Genomic DNA, 18,079 nt, shown 5'->3' on the forward strand with positions numbered 1-18,079 from the left:
AGGCACAGGATGATTCAATGATTTGCCCCGTTCTCCTGCCAGTAAAGGGTCGAACTGGAATCAGAAGTCAGCTTTTCTGATGGAGGCTAACGCCTGTAAAATCGCATGTGGAGGAAGGACTCTTGCATTTGACAGTCTAAGGGCCTTTTCTGCCGAATCTAAGGTCTGTCTGTTTCCCTGTATCCAGGCTGGGAGGGGTGTTTGTGCAGAGGGACCCTTGGAGAACTGTTACATTATGCAAACTTGATTATCCTGTCTGACATTATTGATGTCAGCAGCCATTGTGAAATGAAGTTTGGGAGATGGAGTGTGGAAGGTGGCACTTGTAATTTTTAATAATCATCCTCTTTTAGTTCTTGGGGGGAGGCAGTGGGGGAGAAACAGAGCTTCAGGGTTGTGGATGCTTTAATGGAATCTGTCTGTCACAATAAGGAAGTAGAGAAAATCTTTTAGCATTCTACAGGCAAAATCACGGGGCTTGAACCGTGGGTTTTTTGGTGAACAGAGATGCCGTACCATAAAGGCAGACTGAGAATGACTGCAGGGTCAATGCGATTGTCACCCCCCCAAGGCAGGGACGATGTTTATTCATCTCTGAAATCCTAGTGCCCTTCACAGGGCTTGGCACTTAGCTGGAGCTGGTCCAGTGAGAGCTGATTCCAAATACACTCTGTAAAGGATCTTGTCTGTGTAGAATTTCAGCGTCTCAGGCACTGTGATGACAACCTCTCCCAGTTCAAAATCTCCATATCCAACTACCTGATCAATTTCTCCCTTTGGATGCCAAATAACCAGAACAGGACAGATAATGTCCCCTTCAAGAATTTTTTCTCTTATGTGAAGCCCAGTGAATGGTGTTACTGTCTACTCAGTCTTCCAAGTAAGTGTGACAGCTTGGCATCATTTTTAAATTTCCATTCTCCTTTGCCCCACATACCAAATTATTCATGAAGCACTGCCTCTTCTATTTTCTATCTCTTGAATTTTCCACTTCCCTCCATCTCTACCAACACCTCCTTGGACCACGCCAACACCATTTCTTGCATCTGAGTTTCAGCAATCTCTTAAATGGTCTTCCCGCCATCACCTTCATTAATCCATTCTCCATGTAGTAGCTAGAATGACATCTAGTTAAACTTTACTTAAAACCTCCATGGCTCTTGAGGTCAACGTTCAAGCTCATTACATGGCCTAAGGCTTTTTGGGGTCTGATCCCAATCAATGTCTCCATCTGTCTCCCATCCTGCTCCCTGCCTGCCTATCTTCTTCCAGTTCCTCTAATGCCATACCTCCCCACAACCAGTCTCCACTCATGCTGTTCCCTCTGACAGGAACATCCTTCCCCGATCTTGCCTATAACCAAATCTTGCTTATTTTCCAGGTCTCAGTCTCCGTTCTTCAGTGAGGACTTCCCTGAAAAAACATTAATAAAGTCCTTGCTATGTGTCAGATACTTGCCTTTACATAGATTAACCTGTTTAATCCCCACAATAACCCTATGACATAGATAACATATGATCTACAGTTAGCAGATGGAGAAACTGAGGCACTAAGAGGTAAATGAACTTGTCCAAGGTTACATGCAAGGTAGAAGAGCTGGGATTCAAAGGCAAGTGTCTTGGTTCCCCAGTCTGTGTTTTAATCACTACACCCTGATTCCAGACTATGCTGAGTTGTATCCACTGTAGGCTGGAATTCACTTCCACTGCACTCCTAATGCTTACGCAGCATTATTCCCCGTCTATAGTTACAGCATCACAGGGACAGGAACTGTGTCTGTCTTGTCCACGGGTGGGTCCCCAGTGCCTATACAATGCCTAGCAAGTCACAGGCGCTCTTGAAGATGTTTTCTGGTTGAATGAGTGAATGATTAAAATGCTCCCTAAGCGGCCGGGCGCGGTGGCTCAATCCTGTAATCCCAGCACTTTGGGAGGCCGAGATGGGCGGATCACGAGGTCAGGAGATCGAGACCATCCTGGCTAACACGGTGAAACCCCGTCTCTACTAAAAAATACAAAAAACTAGCCGGGCGAGGTGGCGGGCGCCTGTAGTCCCAGCTACTCGGGAGGCTGAGGCAGGAGAATGGCGGGAACCCGGGAGGCGGAGGTTGCAGTGAGCTGAGACCCGGCCACTGCACTCCAGCCTGGGCGACAGAGCGAGACTCCGCCTCAAAAAAAAAAAAAAAGAAAAAAAAAACAATGCTCCCTAAGCAAGCAGCTGTGGGAGCCACTCTTGTTCCCCAGGGTGTATCCGATTCATTTGGGGGCAGAGAGCAAAAGTGTCTGCATGTGGCAGGTGAGATGCCCCGTATGAGGTGTTTGGATACAGTCGTATGTTGACGAACACTTTACCTCTTGGTTGGTATTTCCCTACTTCCACTCCCAATATGGATGGCAGCCAAGCTTTCATTTTGCAGGTCCAAGCCTCCGTGTCTAGAAAACGGAGGTTTTAGTGACTTGTCTATTGCAAAAGCAAGAATTGGCAGACATCATGGCTGTGGGCGTCCTCTCTCGCTGAGGACAGGAATGGGGCTGGGCTGCAGCATGCCTGATGAGAAGCTGCTGTGGGTGGTTGGGCAGTCGGGCACTATTTCCCATGGCCTGGAGAGCAGCTGAGAGGGTCGTGTGGGTCACTCTATACTAGAATGGACAGCAGCCAGGGGCGCTCTGAGCCCTTTCCCTGAAGCTGAGTGACAGCTCGGGCTCAGGGGACCAGCATGTAGAGCAGCAGACTTGGACTGAGGTCCCGCCCTCGCGGCCCCATGTCTGTGGGGTGTCCACTATGCATGAGTCCAGCCCTTAACCCATGGGGTCAGGGGAGTAATAATGACTGCCATTGAATTTGCCGTCTCTTGGATAGTAGTGGTTATTTGCAGATGAACTTTGGCTGAAAGAAAATAAAGAATGTGGTATGTCTTTCTTCCTAGTGTTGTGAATAGGAATTCATTCCAGCTATGCTTGTTGGCACATCTCAAGCACAGTCCAGGGCTCAGGAACATCTTGGGCTTGTGCATTACCACAAAAGGAGGGCTGGTTGTGTGAGAGCCATGGCAGAGTCTGGGGCATGGTGGGTGCGTTGCTGCAGGATGAGCCTTTGTGAAGGGCTAGGCTTGCTGCTTTGGGGCAGCTCCCAGGATGGCCACCAGCAGAAAAAACTCCAGGCCTGGCTCCGTGTTCGTTCTCCTGGTCCTCACCTTTCCTTCATCCATGGCACATTTTAAAGCCTGATTTCAGGGGCTTGGGAACCTCCCTCTGCCAGATCCACCTGCATGCTTGCGTCTTGGGCTCTGACCACAGTCTTTAACCTTCTGAAGGAGTAGTTACCACCTTTTCAGGTCAAGGGGTGGGTGATGGTGAGAAGAGAGCAAATAAGCCTCTTGGGGAGGGGTGCAGGGAAACACGCTGATGTGTTGGAGTATCCCCCGTTACCATCATGGTGCTTAACGTGTTTGTTACGAAGCCGCCTGGTGATGCTTGCTTCTCCTCCTACGGGTGACTCCTCCTCTGTCCAACGGGGGAGCCTCACAGTGGGTGCCTTTGCTCAAAAGGGACCCATACTTAGGGAGGTGGCAGCCAGCCGAAGAGCAGCCAGGAGTGAAGAAGAGTGAATGGAAGGTGAGGTGGGAGAGGAAAATCCACCTAAGCTGAACGTGGCTTCAATAATTAGTAGCAGCGGGCAAAGCCGACGTGACATTAGGAAAATTTAATTAGAACATGCAACTTATATATGTAATTGGATGCCTGGGGCAGTAATAATGCATTTTCACAGTACCTCAACCATCCCCCAGGCTTGTTTTCACTCATAAAAAGGAATCAGTCATGAAGAGCTGTGACGCTGGAGTGTTATTTCTGTTGTCCTGGTGGTCATTTATGTAACTCAGTGTATAGCCTGAGGCAGGCTGTGGCACCTAGCAGGTAGGTCCTCAATTGATATTTGTTGACCAATGTAATGGGAGTTTATGATGAGATTGAATAAATTAGGGCACACCTGGTTTTTAGGACTTCCCTAGATGGCTGCATGCTTCCTCCTAGACCAAGTGTGTTCAGATGAGAATGACCCTTCCTTGCTGTGTGCACCCTCTCTGCTAGGGTGCCAAGGTGGGAGCTGATACGGTTATCTCATTGGGCCTTGCAGCAGCGTCGCAGATATTCTGCTACCCATTTTACCTGTGGGGAAGCTGAGGCCCAGTGCTGTTTAATATCTTACTCATGTTCACTTGATGAAAAGGGACAGAGCTGAGACAAACCCAGGTATCGGGCTGTAGAACCCCGCTCTGAACCGCTGAGTCTGTCTCTTCTCCTGGGACAGGGACAGCTTCCTGTGGTGACTCAGCCTTGCTCTTGGCTGTGGGGATTAAGGGAGGAGTAAAGCTCGGGGCTGCAGCCAGCCCAGCCAGGATGGGGGCTCCCACAGGGCAGCAGCTTTAGCTCTCACTGCTTTTCTGACCTGACTGTGCGTAGAGAGGGGAGCTCAGAGCCACGGAGGAGGAAGGAGAGGCTTGGGTCATACCTTGGCTACCAGATCTCTGCGTGCAGTTCTCACCCTGGGCAAGCCCTCTGTGTGGGTGGGTGGGTGCTGCCGGGACAGGCCTCTGGGAAGACGTGGAGCACTGACGGAAGGAGGGAGGAGGACAGAAGCCAGGGCATTTGCTTGTCTCTCCCATGGCCTGGGATGGGGTCTCTCGCACTGGTATGTTTCCCCCACGGCTCCTACAGCACAGCCCCTCCCCCTTTCTTCCTTGCTCCAGTCAGCACACCCCTGACTTGACTCCACCTTCAGCAGGATGGCCTTGGCGTCTGTGTTCTGGCAATGTCACCTCCTCTCATTTCTTCTTTAGTTCTAGAGGTTATGACACCAGCCGTGGAAGAACAGAGAGGCCAATGGGGTGGGGAGGTTGGAAACAAAGGACCTCCCCCACCCCAGCTTGACCACCCCAAAAGCTGGAAGGCGAGGAAGACCTGGATGGGTTCTGTTTCCCTGAATAGACCTTGACTCATGGACCTTCCATATGGCCAGAAGGTGACGCAGGCCTGTTAACTGCACTGCCCTCTTTGCAGCCACTGATTTAGAGTAGGGCGTGTGGGTGAACGAAGCCAATCATGAGCAATGGGACTGAGCTCTGAGTATTTTGCTTGAACTGAGTAGGGGCTGCCTCTCTCTGTCCACTTCCATGTTGTGACATGGTGACAAGGAGCTGAGGCAGAGCAACGTCCCTGCAATGCCACCAGAGCAAGACTGGTTCTGAAGGCAGAGCTCCCCTCCCTAACTTTGCTAGTACGCAAGCCAATAGCTTCCTCTTTTAAACAGAAGCCGGTAGCCAGTTTGCATGGGAAGAGTCTTTTTTTTTTTTTTTTTTTTTTTGAGATGGAGTCTCACTCTGTAGCCCAGGCTGGAGTGCAGTGGCACAATTTCAGCTCACTGCAACCTCCGCCTTCTGGGTCCCGGTTCAAGCAATTCTCCTGCCTCAGCCTCCCAAGTAGCTGGGATTACAGGCGTGCACCACCACGCCCAGCTAATTTTTGTATTTTTAGTAGAGACGGGGTTTCACCATGTTGGCCAGGCTGGTCTCGAACTCCTGACCTCGTGATCCACCCACCTCAGCCTCCCAAAGTGCTGGGATTACAGGCATGAGCCACAGCGCTTGGCAGAAGAGTCTTGTTTTTTTTTTTTTTTTTTTTTTTTTTTGAGATGGAGTCTCACTTTGTGGCCCAGGCTGGAGTGCAGCGGTGCCATCTTTGCTCACTGCAACCTCTGCCTCCCAGGTTCATGCCATTTTCCCGCCTCAGCCTCCCAAGTAGCTGGGACTACAGGCACCCACCACCACGCCTGGCTAATTTTTTTGTATTTTTAGTAGAGACGGGGTTTCACCCTGTTAACCAGGATGGTCTCCATCTCGTGACCTCGTGATCCTCCCATCTTGGCCTCCCAAAGTGCTGGGATTACAGGCATGAGCCACTGCGCCCGGCCGGCAGAAGAGTCTTAACAGATATTGCTCACTTCCTCACAGCAGGAATCACCCAGGCAATGGGATGACATGGGAAGGGCATGCGATGCTCTCAGGTGAAACTGGTCCTGTGCTCACATCTCGCATTAATTTGTTAATTGACCTTGAGCGAGCCACTTCCTTCTGTGGACCTCATCTCCCACCCTCTCCTGTAAAATGAGAGGGGGGCTCTCCTTCCTTCCCCAGCCAGCAGCCCTACAATCTACAATGGCAGGACCGTGCGAGTGCTCCGGTTGCCACCCCGCACAGCTTCGATGGTGTGGTCCACCACACAGCTCTTCTCAGATTCCCTTTTGAAAATGAAATGCTTGAGGCACCAATTGCATTTAGCCACACATATCTTACGATGAACAAATTCACTGATGGTTGCATTTCTGAGGGACTAGGCAACAGGGTGTCATAGGCCTGGAATCTGAGGAGAGGGGGGAAAATGCAAAAAGATGCAAAAAAAAAAAGTGCAAAAAACGTTCACTAAGGGCCACTAGACTTGACCAGCCTCACGGTGTTCACAAAAACTAGACTCCAACCAAAGAGAAAGTGCTCACTGCCTGATAGAAGACACGCACTGTTGTCATCAATAAGAAGACTTATTTATCGCTAATGTTTACTATGAAATTAATAATATCTGTTGATTGTGTGAAGCATCTTAAGTGCATTTTAAATTTGCTCCTCCCAAAAGGGTACATAGGCACTGTCTTTATCCTCAAGTCACAGATGAGACAACGGAGACCCCGCCAGGTATTAATTAATTACTCAAGGTCACAAAGCGAGAAGCCGGGTGCCCCAACAAATCAACCGTGAGGGCAGAGTCCCTGCCCTTCATCCTCCTCTTCTTATTGGGGATTTTCACTAACTTGGAAACATTTTCCTTTGCTCCTGAGGGTGACCTGAGTTTATCAGAATGGGTGCATATTGGCAATTTTCCTAACATTTGCTGAATCTTCATCAAAGGTGTCAATACTGTCTGTCAAGCCTGTAGTTCCAGTGTGGCCCCTCAGCCACCGTGCATTCTCCTCGGTTCACTTTCAATTATCTTTGAATGGGAGAGAGATAAAGTGAAATTAGAGCCTTGGGTAGCTGCTTACTTGGGAGGCTGGGAACTGCCCGGCGCTGTGCATCAAATACTAAAGCTGCATTTACAGTCCCAAGAGCAAAGGGACAGATCGCAAGTCAGATCATCTATTGCTGCAGCTAGCTCAGCGAGGAGAACATTCCCAAGGGGAGAGAGGTGGAGGCTCTGGCCGTGAGTGTAACAGTTTGTGTGCCCTGGGCTCTGGAATCCCACCCATCCCCTGGTGGGTCATTGTGAGTGGTAAACTTCCCAGGAGCTGCTTCAGCAGAACCTGAGTGGAGAGCCTTGCAGTGCTGAGAAGAACACGTGATTTGGAGGTGGGGTCTGAATCTTGGGTCCTTTTGCTCATTGGCTACCAAACGCTTATTGATGAAATGTAATTTCGGAGGAACCTTCTTCTGCCATTTTAAAACAGAAATTTAAGGGCAGGACTCTGCTAACTCCTCCAGGTTGTAGGAGGAGAAGCACATGGCAGTTTTGAGCAGACACTTTGGAGTCTGGCAGAGCCAAGATCAGCTCCTGGCTCCCTGACTTATAAGCTGAGACCTTGCTGGACCTCACTCAGATTCTTCTACTGCAAATTTGTCTTGTGAGATTGACAAAGGCATTTACCTGTGCCCCTAGCACAGAGCCTGGCATCCAGAAGTGTTCCATAAACAGCAGTGGTTATTGTGATAATTATTACTGTGACTATTATGAAGAGTTTGCCATTCTGCAAATTGTTGCTTTTTTTCCATTCCTTTAGCACCAGGTGCCTTTGGGCCACCAGCCGCCCTTCAGCAAGCACTGCTCAAGGGTTCCGGGAGTTGCAAGCAGCCCTCATTCTCCTCGGTTCACTTTCAATTGCCTTTGAATGGGAGAGAGATAAAGTGACATTATAGCCATGGGTAGCTGCTTACTTGGGAGGCTGGGAACAGCCCGGCCCTGTGCATCACATAGTAAAGCTGAATTTACAGTCCCAAGAGCAAAGGGACAGATCACAAATCAGATCATTTATCGCTGCTGCTAGCTCAGTGAGGAGAACATTCCCAAGGGGAGAGAGGTGGGGGCTCTGGCCATGAGTGTAACAGTTTGGTCCCAGGGCTCCTGAGGATCATATTGCAATACCAGTGCTATTGGCTGAGGAGAGCCGTAAATGATGACCCACACAAGCTTGCTCTCTCTTCTCTCTCTCTGTTGTATCTCCATATATTCTGCTCATCCATCAATCTATGCGTGAGATGGGGAGGCTCTCTGACCAACAGTCTTCAAAAATAAAATGCTATTTGCCAAACAAACAAAAATGACTGAAGTATATGAAAAGGCTCCAGGCTTCCCGCAGTATGTGCGACCTTCTGGGCTCTCCTAGTTTGCTTGTAGGGAAAGATATCTTAGGGGAAGCGAAACTGTTCTCCTCCAAGCTCCAAGGGGCCTGTCGCAGGAGGTTCCTTGCTTTATTTCCTGGTAGGATCTGGCCACTGAGTCACCAAGAGATTGTGGAGTCTTCATAGACCAAGCCCATTCTGTTCCTCAGAGTCTCCCTATTCCTATTGGTGAGCCTGGGGCTTGTGACAACACATAGTGCATTCCAGTAGGAAGTATTTACTGAGTAATTTTTGTGAGTCATTATTGAACAAGTGGTGTATTCAGAATTCAGAAAATTTTGTAGGTCCCTTCACCATCCCCCTGTATGTTCTGTATGTTATACTTGCCTTATGTATGATATCTACATAGGGTGAAGACCCATCAGAGGTTATAATTGTTATTTCCCAACATCCAGCAGATTTTTTAAAACTTAGGAGAAGAATTGGGCTGGGCGCCATGGCTCATGCCTGTAATCCTAGCACTTTGGGAGGCTGAAGCTGATGGATCACTTGAGCCCAGGAGTTCAAGATCAGCCTGGGCCACATGGCAAAACCCCCATCTCTACAAAAAATACAAAAATTAGCCTGGGATGCACCTCTAGTCCCAGCTACTCGGGAGGCTGAGGTGGAAGGATCATTTGATCCTGGGAGGTTGAGGCTGCAGTGAGCCATGATGGTGCCACTACATTCCAGTATGGGTGACAGAGTGAGACCCTGTCTCAAAACAAGCAAACAAACAAACAAAGAAACCTCAGGAGGAGAACAGTCTATCGTACTTACACAGATTGTTCCCATTTCTGTTGCTTCTTCATTCCTGATTCTTCAAGTTTCCTTCTTTTTGAAGAACTTCCCTTAGTACTTCTTGAAGTACATGTTTGCTGGCAATAAATTCTCTTAGTTTTCCTTCATCTGAAAATATCTTTATTTTGCCTTTATTCTTGAAGTGTATTTTCTCTGGATAAATTCTGATTTGAACATCCTTTCCTTTCAGCATTTCAAAGGTGGTGTGCCATTTCCTTCTGACCTCCATAGTTTCTGATGAGAAATCTGTAGTCATTCAGATCATTGTTCTCCTACAGGTTAAATAGATTGCATTTCCCTGTCAGTTTCAAGATTATTGTTATTTACTTTAATTTTCACTATTTTGAAATCAAAATAGTGAAATATTTGATTACAATTTGATTACAAAATAGTCTGGGTGTGGATTTCTTTGGGTTTATCCCCCTTGGAGTTTGCTGAGCTTCTTAATTTGCAGGCTTATATTTTTTGTGAAATTTGGGAAGTTTTGGCCATCATTTCATTGCATACTTTTTCAGCCCTGCACTCTTTCTCATCTATTTCTGAAACTCCAATGACTAGAAAGGAAGCATCTCTTCCTTCAGAATTTTGGCTCTTGTGGGAACCTATTTCTGCCACTGATTATTGCTTGGGGGCTGAGAGAATGGAAAAAAAGAAAAATGCAGGGATTTCTGCACTCTTTCAAAGTCCCAGGAGTCTGCTTTCTCACTCCCCAAGCCAGATCAGAGGCCTCCTCCCCGAGTTCTCTCTCTGAGTCCTGATGCCCATGTCCAGGTCTCAGGCTGTGCTGGTATCAGGCCTGGGGGTCCAGAAGGAGAAGAATGGCGAGCCTGCTGTCCGCTGAGTGGCACTTCACATTCTGGTCTTCTTTTGGATTTGCCTGCCACTGTCTACTTTCAGAGCTCACAAATAGTGCTCCATGCAATTTTGCCTGGCTTTTATTGTTACATTCACGGAGAGAGACAGGATGGAGCCCTGCCTTACCCAGGGTTCTTACCTGGTTCACTTTTAATACAAAATCTATCCATGCTCAATGTAAAGTCAAGCTCAAATGACACAGACGTATGTAGAATAACAGGAAAAAGAGAGGTCCTTTTATGCCATCTTGCCCCCTAAGGATAGGGTCTGTTGCTGCTTTTGTGTGACTTTCCAGACTTTTCTCTCATGCACATGCTGGCATCCTTGCGGGAAGCAGTCTGGCCTCTGATGGTCAGGGGTGTGGGCTGTAGACACCTGAAGAGCAGGTTCCTGATTCAGTGCCTGTAACTTTGGCAAACAACCTAACTTCACCAAGTCCAAATTCCCACTGATGTAAAGTGGGAATCATAATGCCTGCCCCTCAAGGAAGTTCTGAGGGTGAGAGGAGCCAAGGCATATTGTAGTTGCCTAATAAATGTCTCCATGTCATCTGATCTATACATAGAGAGAGCACATGCTCATTTCTGGGTATGGAGACAGACATTGCATGCTGTGATAAAACCACAGACAATTGCTCTTCTCTCCTTCTGCTTTGTCTTGGCCATCTCTCCACATTAGTAGATAAGAGTCTCTTACTCTCTGGGATGGCTCCAGGTGACATTGTTGCATGACATGAAGTCACTTATTTTCTCTCTTGCCTTGGAATCCCCATTTCCTGAGAGTCTTGCCCTCCATTCTCCCTCTGACAACAGAGGGGCAACCCCTCATCCTTTGTGTGTCCCCACACTTTTTTTTTTTTTTTTTTGAGACGGAGTCTCTCTGTGTTGCCCAGGCTGGAGTGCAGTGGCACGATCTTGGCTCACTACAAGCTCCGCCTCCCGAGTTCACGCCATTCTCCTGCCTCAGCCTCCGAGCAGCTGGGACTACAGGCGCCCGCCACCACACCCGGCTAATTTTTTGTATTTTTAGTAGAGACAGGGTTTCACCACGTTAGCCAGGATGGTCTCAATCTCCTGACCTCGTGATCCACCCGCCTCGGCCTCCCAAAGTGCTGGGATTACAGGCTTGAGCCACCGCGCCCGGCCAATCCCCACACTTTTTGATAAGCAGGGGTCAGGTTGGGAAGGAGCCACAGGAGATTGGGGCCAACAACCCCCGAGAGAGCTTACCACTCTTTGTTTTAATTCATTGAGGTTCTTGGTTGATGCTGTCTGGATTTGAGGGAAGGGATTCATGAAAGTGTACATTAAGGATTCTAAGATTTGTGCGTTACATAAACTACAGGGCAAGTATTGATTGGTTTGCTTCCAAGAGTGTGGTGCATCAGCTTTTTTCTTAGACCAGAAATGGCTCCCTGAGGGGAGTTCTTGTTCATTCCAGGAGAAGGGTTGAGGTCCTCGATGGCTTTTCTGGGGTGCTTACCAGGGGTGCCCTGGTGAGTGAGGGGCACTTACCACCAGGAGGTGTTCAGAGACTCAGCATTAAGTAACCATCCACATGGTAAACGTTCTTCCTCTTCAGTTCCATTCAGTCCTGAGAGCCTCAGAGAGTGTCTCAGACGGGCTCAGCCACCTCTATAGCCCTTGCCTTTTTCTCTTTCTTAACAGGGAGAACAGACCAGAGGCCCAGAGGTGTTGACAGCTGCAGTACCTCAGCAGACTATAATAATATTCATTGATTTTCATGGTATTCCTTTTTTATTGTTTTCTGTTTGTGGCAAGTTTCATTTTTAAGTGTATTTATTTTCATTTGAAAGCTGAGATCATTTGAAGAAAAATATGAAGTAAACAATGTGGTCCTGGTGATATGCGAGTGTGGGTAGGGTATGATTCACGTAGGGGTTTCCTAGACGATTTAAGTTTGGCAAACATTGAACTAACATGCCAATGACTAATAGCAGGGCTTTCCCTGAGAACAAGCTCAGAAGGTAGATGGGAATACTATGGGAAAATGGGCGCGAGAATGCGGTCCACAGATAGGTGGGAAAACTCCATCAGTTTTAAGCATTTTCTGGGAGTTGACCCTTTCTGCAGACTATCTGCTGAGGTGAGAGAAGAGGAAGGACACAAGCCAGGACAGGTGGGTGGACTGGGCAGGTGACAGTGGCAGACAGTGCTGGCTTTGCTGTCTTGTGGGAAACAGACTGGATAGGAAGAGGCTCACACTTTCCCGAGGGAGACAAAGCCTTTTGTAGCAGATATCTGTGATTCTATTCTGTCTGGGATGCATTCCCCAATTTCTGGAAGGTGATCCTCCGTTTTATCTCGGGGGAACATCCCTTCTCCACTCTTAGTCCATGCGGTGCACACATCACCCAGCTCAGGCAAGCTCACATATTCTAAACCCTTGGTCTCTCCATTGGTGTAAGGCTGGGCTCCTTGCCCAACAGAGTCCAATGAGGATTAAAGTCAGCAATGCTGAATGGCTTCCTGCCAGGGTTGCTAAGCTAGTGGGGGCAGGTGAGGAGCTCTCTGTGAACAGAAGGTCCTGAGATTGAAGCCACCACCTAGGAAGGAGGAACTGACAGAAGGAGAAAGGTCGAGTCCCAGGCACCTCCTTGGAGCTTCTGGGCACAACTGGGACAAGAGACCTCATTTGCGTGAGCCAGTGAGTCTCTTGCATTCCCATCTTACTTTCTGAAACTGATTTGAGTTGAATTTTTGTTATGAGCCACTCTGAGTCACATGTACCTACTGACCTACGTGGAGACTCTCTTGTGCTCTGCATGGCTATAGCCATAGCTCCTCAGTCAGAGAAACAGGCACTGGAGTTGGGACCTGGGCTCACCTTGCAGTTCAGCCACATATGGGCCATGGGACCCTGAGCAAATCATCTCTCCGGTTGATGGGAGAGCGAAGTGAGGGAATCCATGCTAAGCTTCTAGTAAAATGCTGGCATAGACACTCCAGGTGGATATGCGCTGCTGCTGATAATGATGGTGATTAAAATAAAACCTAAATTATAGTGAAATATCATTCCCATGGCGAATGCTGTTGCCCACTTCTTTATGGTGAAATGTGTGTGTGTGTGTGTGTGTGTGCACATGTGCATGGGGAAGGGGGCTTGGAATTGTGGCATCTACAATGCCAGGAGGAGCTTTCATAAGCCCAAGGCTGTAGTCCTTGTTCAGGGGTGGAAAGATGCCTCCAGTCAGTCCAGTCTGAGTGACACCCATGTCTTTGGTAAGCAGCTGGGAAAGAAAAGCTCTGTCTCCTTCCAGGTGGTGTGCTGCATTCACATGGTTTTGGATCCTGCAACCACTCTTGTTCTACGCAGGGGCCAGCCTGTGGGTTAGAGAGATGCACAGACAGGGAAAAAGCCCAGAACAATCACAGAGAATCAAAGCATTCGGGTTATACCTTACCTTCCCTAAGCTGCTGATGAATTAGCAGATCAAATTCCAGAAAGAATTCAGCCTTCCACTGTCTTTTTTCACTCTTGTGTCCCTTGGCTGGGAAGCCTTGCTGTAGTGCCCCTGTTTAATATTCCATTTGTAAGATGGGCAGCTCCAAGTCTATGCTCACTGAGCTGCTCATCAAGAGTAACAAGGTGAATGACAAAGGAGGTAAGGATGTCCTCGTCAAATGTCCCATGCTGTCATCTGCCAGCAAGCCCTCGGCAGTCAGTGCCCAAGATGGCTCCCCACACAGGAATCTCTCTGAAGTGCTCTGTGATCTCCCCAACTAAAACATAATCTCTGGCTCCAGAGAGCTCTGGGGCTCTGATCTCTTGTTCAGCCTGTGCTCCTTGTCATATTCAGCCCCAGGGCTGAGGCTTGAACAGGCTCAGGGGCAGCTGTCTATGAAAATCAGATTGATGCATCTGATTACATGGCCTGTTAACATCTGCAAAAACTAAGGTAAAATCAGAATTATTTACCTGTCACAGCTTTGAGACACCACCACAAACTGGAGCTGACACCTCTTCTGTTCACCTTGGAGAGGTGCAGAGTGAAGAGCGGACCATGACACACTTAATAGATTGCTGGGCATTTACAGAGCTGCTTGTTACCCAGCTCAAGAGCCGTGTCCAACTGCTACAGCGTTCATCAAAGATGGGAAGCCACAAGGAGCAAGTCAGTACTGCAACTCATTAAGACAACTTGACCTCTGGGGAGAGGAGAAGCAAAAGGAACTAGCAGCATTGATTGCTTATGTTACCTGAAGTGTGGTATCACGGCATACAATGACATTGAATCACAGGGTGAGAAAACCACGCATGTCAGCTCTTGCTTGGCCCTTGAAGTCTCTGCTGGTGCTAGGTGTCTTGAGCTTCTCTTCGACACCCTTTGCTAATGCAAACAGAGTGGGCCTCAGGATGGGAGCTTCTGCGGGTGACTGTGCTAAGAGGTTACCAACACTGTATAGTGGTGTTTCATCCATTTAAAAAATAGGCTTTAATTTTTAGAGTAGTTTTAGGTACACAGTAAAACTGGGTGGAAAGTGCAGAGATTTCTCATTTACCTCCTGCCCCCACCTACACACAACCTCCCCCATTTTCAAGATTCCCCCTAGGGTGGTACATTTGTTGTAATCAATGACCCAACATTGACAGATGGATGACACATAGTTTGCATTAGGGCTCACTCTTGGTGTCGTACATTCTATGGGTTTGGACAAATGCAAAATCACATATATCCACCATTACAGGATCCTACAGAAGAGTCTAGCTGACCTAAAAATCCTCTGGGCTCTGCCCATTCATCCTTCCATCCCCACAGCTCCTGGCACCACTGGTCTTTTTACTGTCCCCGTAATTTTGCCTTTTTCAAAATGTCATAGAGTTGGAATTACACAATACAAAGCCTCTTCAGATTGGCTTCTTTCACTTAGCAATGTGAGTTTCAGTCTTCTCCATTGTCTTTTCATGATTTGATAGCTAATCTTTGTTTCATCTCTTTTTATGGTTATGCACCAGTTAAGGGAAATGGTCGTTTTCCGTGTTTAGGAGTGATGTATAGTTTTCATGTTCTTTGATTTAACAATTAACTTCCTTTAAATATATAATTGCTTTGTTTATTTTTGGTCAGATAGAACACTCTCTCAGCTCAAAAATCAATGCAAATCAAAAGGTTCATATTGAAAACTCTGCCTGCCATCTGTCTTCTGCCACCCGGCTCCTACCCACACTGTGTTACCACTGACTTCTGTTCATCCTTCCAAAGAGTTTATGCAAATACAACCTGTTATAAATATATGTTCTCCCTCAACAGTTTTCTACACAAATGGTCGCATACTTTATGAGCTGTTCTGTCTTTGTTGGCCTAACAATATACCCTGGTGATTGTTCCTATCTGTATATTTCCTCATTCTTTTTCTCTGCTGCATAGAATTCCATTTTATGGATGTACCACAGTTCATTCAACCATTTGCTACTAATTGACACTTAAGGTGCTTGTGGTCTTTGATGTTATAAACAGAGTAGCTGGGAATAGCTTGGACTCACATCGACCCACACACATAGGAGCATATCTGGGAAGTGGCGTTACCAAGTAAAAGAGAACATTAACTTCTAATTTTGGCAGACATTGTCAAATTACCCTCCCTAAGGGAGTCATAGGTCTTTTTCTTGTTTTTAAATGGTCTTATTATTTACAGATTGACAGAGAAGATATGAGTCAGTGATGGTGCAGGTGATCTGTGCAGTGCTGTGCAGGGGATGTGTCAAAGCTGTGATGCTGGCATGCAACAAACTCACCATTGTGAGCCAGTCACAAAAGGAGAAACTTGGCCAAGCTGGTATCTTTCTAGAAAGTTAACAAAGGCAAAGTTCAGATTTTTAATTTTTTTTTTTGAGGCAGAGTCTCGCTCTGTCACCCAGACTGGAGTGCAGTGGCCGGATCTCAGCTCACTGCAAGCTCCGTCTCCCGGGTTTACGCCATTCTCCTGCCTCAGCCTCCCGAGTAGCTGGGACTACAGGCGCCGCCACCTCGCCCGGCTAGTTTTTTTGTATTTTTAGTAGAGACGGGGTTTCACCGTGTTAGCCAGGATGGTCTCGATCTCCTGACCTCGTGATCTGCCCGTCTCGGCCTCCCAAAGTGCTGGGATTACAGGCTTGAGCCACCGCGCCCGGCCAGATTTTTAATTTTTAAATGGACCAGTAGAAATGGAAAGGAGGGACATGTATGTCTAGACTCTGGGAGAGACGACAGATGCCCTCAGTTGCCCCAGAATTGCTTGGTGCTTGGGGGCGGGGCTGGGGTTGGGCTTCGGGTGCCGCATCTTTCACTGCTTAATGGGTATGAACGTCCTAGGTGCTCAGGTGGGGCTGGCCACGTCTCCAGGGGACTTCTGCTTCCTGCTTGTCTTGCTGGAGGCCGGCCACTGTCTTCTTCGCTTCTGTGAGATTCCTGATATTAAGCCCTTTCTTGGGCCAGTGTGAGTAGGCTTCCTCCCTTCTAAAGATCAGTCTGCCCTGAGACACTCGCTGTTTCTCCCTAGGTAGAAGCACCCTCAGTGAGTGATGCTGCATACACCTGCCCATCGTTTCCACTTCTACTGGCCCCATTTTAAAAATTAAAAATCTGAAGTTTTTCTTCATTACCTTTCTAGAAAGGGACTAGCTTGATGAAGATTCTGCTTTTGTGACTATCTCCTAATGGTGAGTATTGAGAATTTCTTCTTATAGTCACAATGGTGAAAAGGAACTTTTCATTCAAAAATTACAAAACAGATTTATGTTGAAAATAATGAGAACTTTGTTGGTGCCCTGGAAAAATATTTGAGAGAAGCAGAGAGTGATTCCTTTTATTGGGCCAGAGTGTAAACGTCAGCTCATTGGTCTCAAGGGAAAAAAAAAGGTCTTTTCTTCAGTTGGCAATTTGTTTTCAATGAAAGATTTGTAATGCCTTTTTCTTTTCTTTTCTTTTCTTTTTAATAAAGGAAGGATATAGTTAGTTGACCAGGAATTAGCTAGGGATTAAGAGTCGGCTGGCTTGGCAATATTTCTACCTGCTTGCTGTGCATCGACTTGAATTAACAATGGTCAATAATCAAAAGGGCATTAAAATGTGAGTTGGGCTGTGGAGGGACCGCCCCAAATCTACTTCTCTGTAGTATTGAGCCCAGGGACCTCACTTTGCCTCGCTGCAATTCTGTGGTTTTAATTTATCATTTCCAGGATCTGAGGGTTTCTTCAAGTTCCCAGGCTTGCTCGGCACATTGCAAATAGCCATGATTTGAGATGATTTTCTTTAATGCTGAAGCAGACGAAGAACCCAGGTTCTTTTTAATGGCAAGGCTTGTTTATCAGCAGCTATACAGGTAAACAGCACAGATGCTGGGAGAGGGATGGCATCCAGACTCAGAAGAAGGCCAACATTTGATCATGACCATCACGCTTACATGACAAAAGGTGTCACCACAGTGAACATTTCTGACCACAGTGGCTTTTCACCTGCTTCGTTAAATTTAACTCACACCGGCTCAGAGGACGATTTCATTAACTCTGTATTTCAGCAGAAACCGGAGCACCTCAGAAGATCAAGGCTTCCAAATTCTCCTGGGGGAACAGACGTCAGCCACTTGGCACAAAGGAAACTTCCTTCTCTGTATGTCAGAGGAAGACACAATTGTGCCATTTCCTTCTTGAAGAAGTTTACAAACATTTGCAAGTTGTCAAAAATAATTAGTCTAAAATTGTTTCATAAACCATGGAATGAAACAGTACGTGCCTTGTCGAGATCAAAGGGCTTCTGTTACCTTCTTGTAAACCCAAATGAAATTCTTTTGAAAGTAAACTCTTGGAATTAGCAGTGGTTTTTGTGGCACATCTATGGCAGGGGGAGGTGAACAGAACGATTCAGATAGCAGATCCAATGGAGATCCGGGAGGAGGAAAGCCCTGTCCACAGATAATGGGAATGGGTTTTGAACAGCCATGGTGATCTGTGCCAATGGGTACAGGACTTCTTCAACGGGAAGCTCAGGCATTCCAGGAAACACTC

General features: G+C 47.3%; 1 long non-coding RNA gene across 1 annotated transcript; it reads left to right on the forward strand.

Moving 5' to 3' along the window:
• The first annotated feature begins 16,217 nt into the window (after positions 1-16,217).
• On the forward strand, positions 16,218-17,873 carry LOC117069022. The gene is made up of 2 exons (XR_004431346.1): positions 16,218-16,735; positions 17,390-17,873. It is a non-coding gene; the product is annotated as an uncharacterized LOC117069022 (long non-coding RNA).
• Positions 17,874-18,079: the final 206 nt, after the last annotated feature.

The sequence above is a fragment of the Trachypithecus francoisi genome, unplaced genomic scaffold (assembly GCF_009764315.1).
Source record: "Trachypithecus francoisi isolate TF-2019V2 unplaced genomic scaffold, Tfra_2.0 Lachesis_group21, whole genome shotgun sequence".
Taxonomy (NCBI): domain Eukaryota; kingdom Metazoa; phylum Chordata; class Mammalia; order Primates; family Cercopithecidae; genus Trachypithecus; species Trachypithecus francoisi.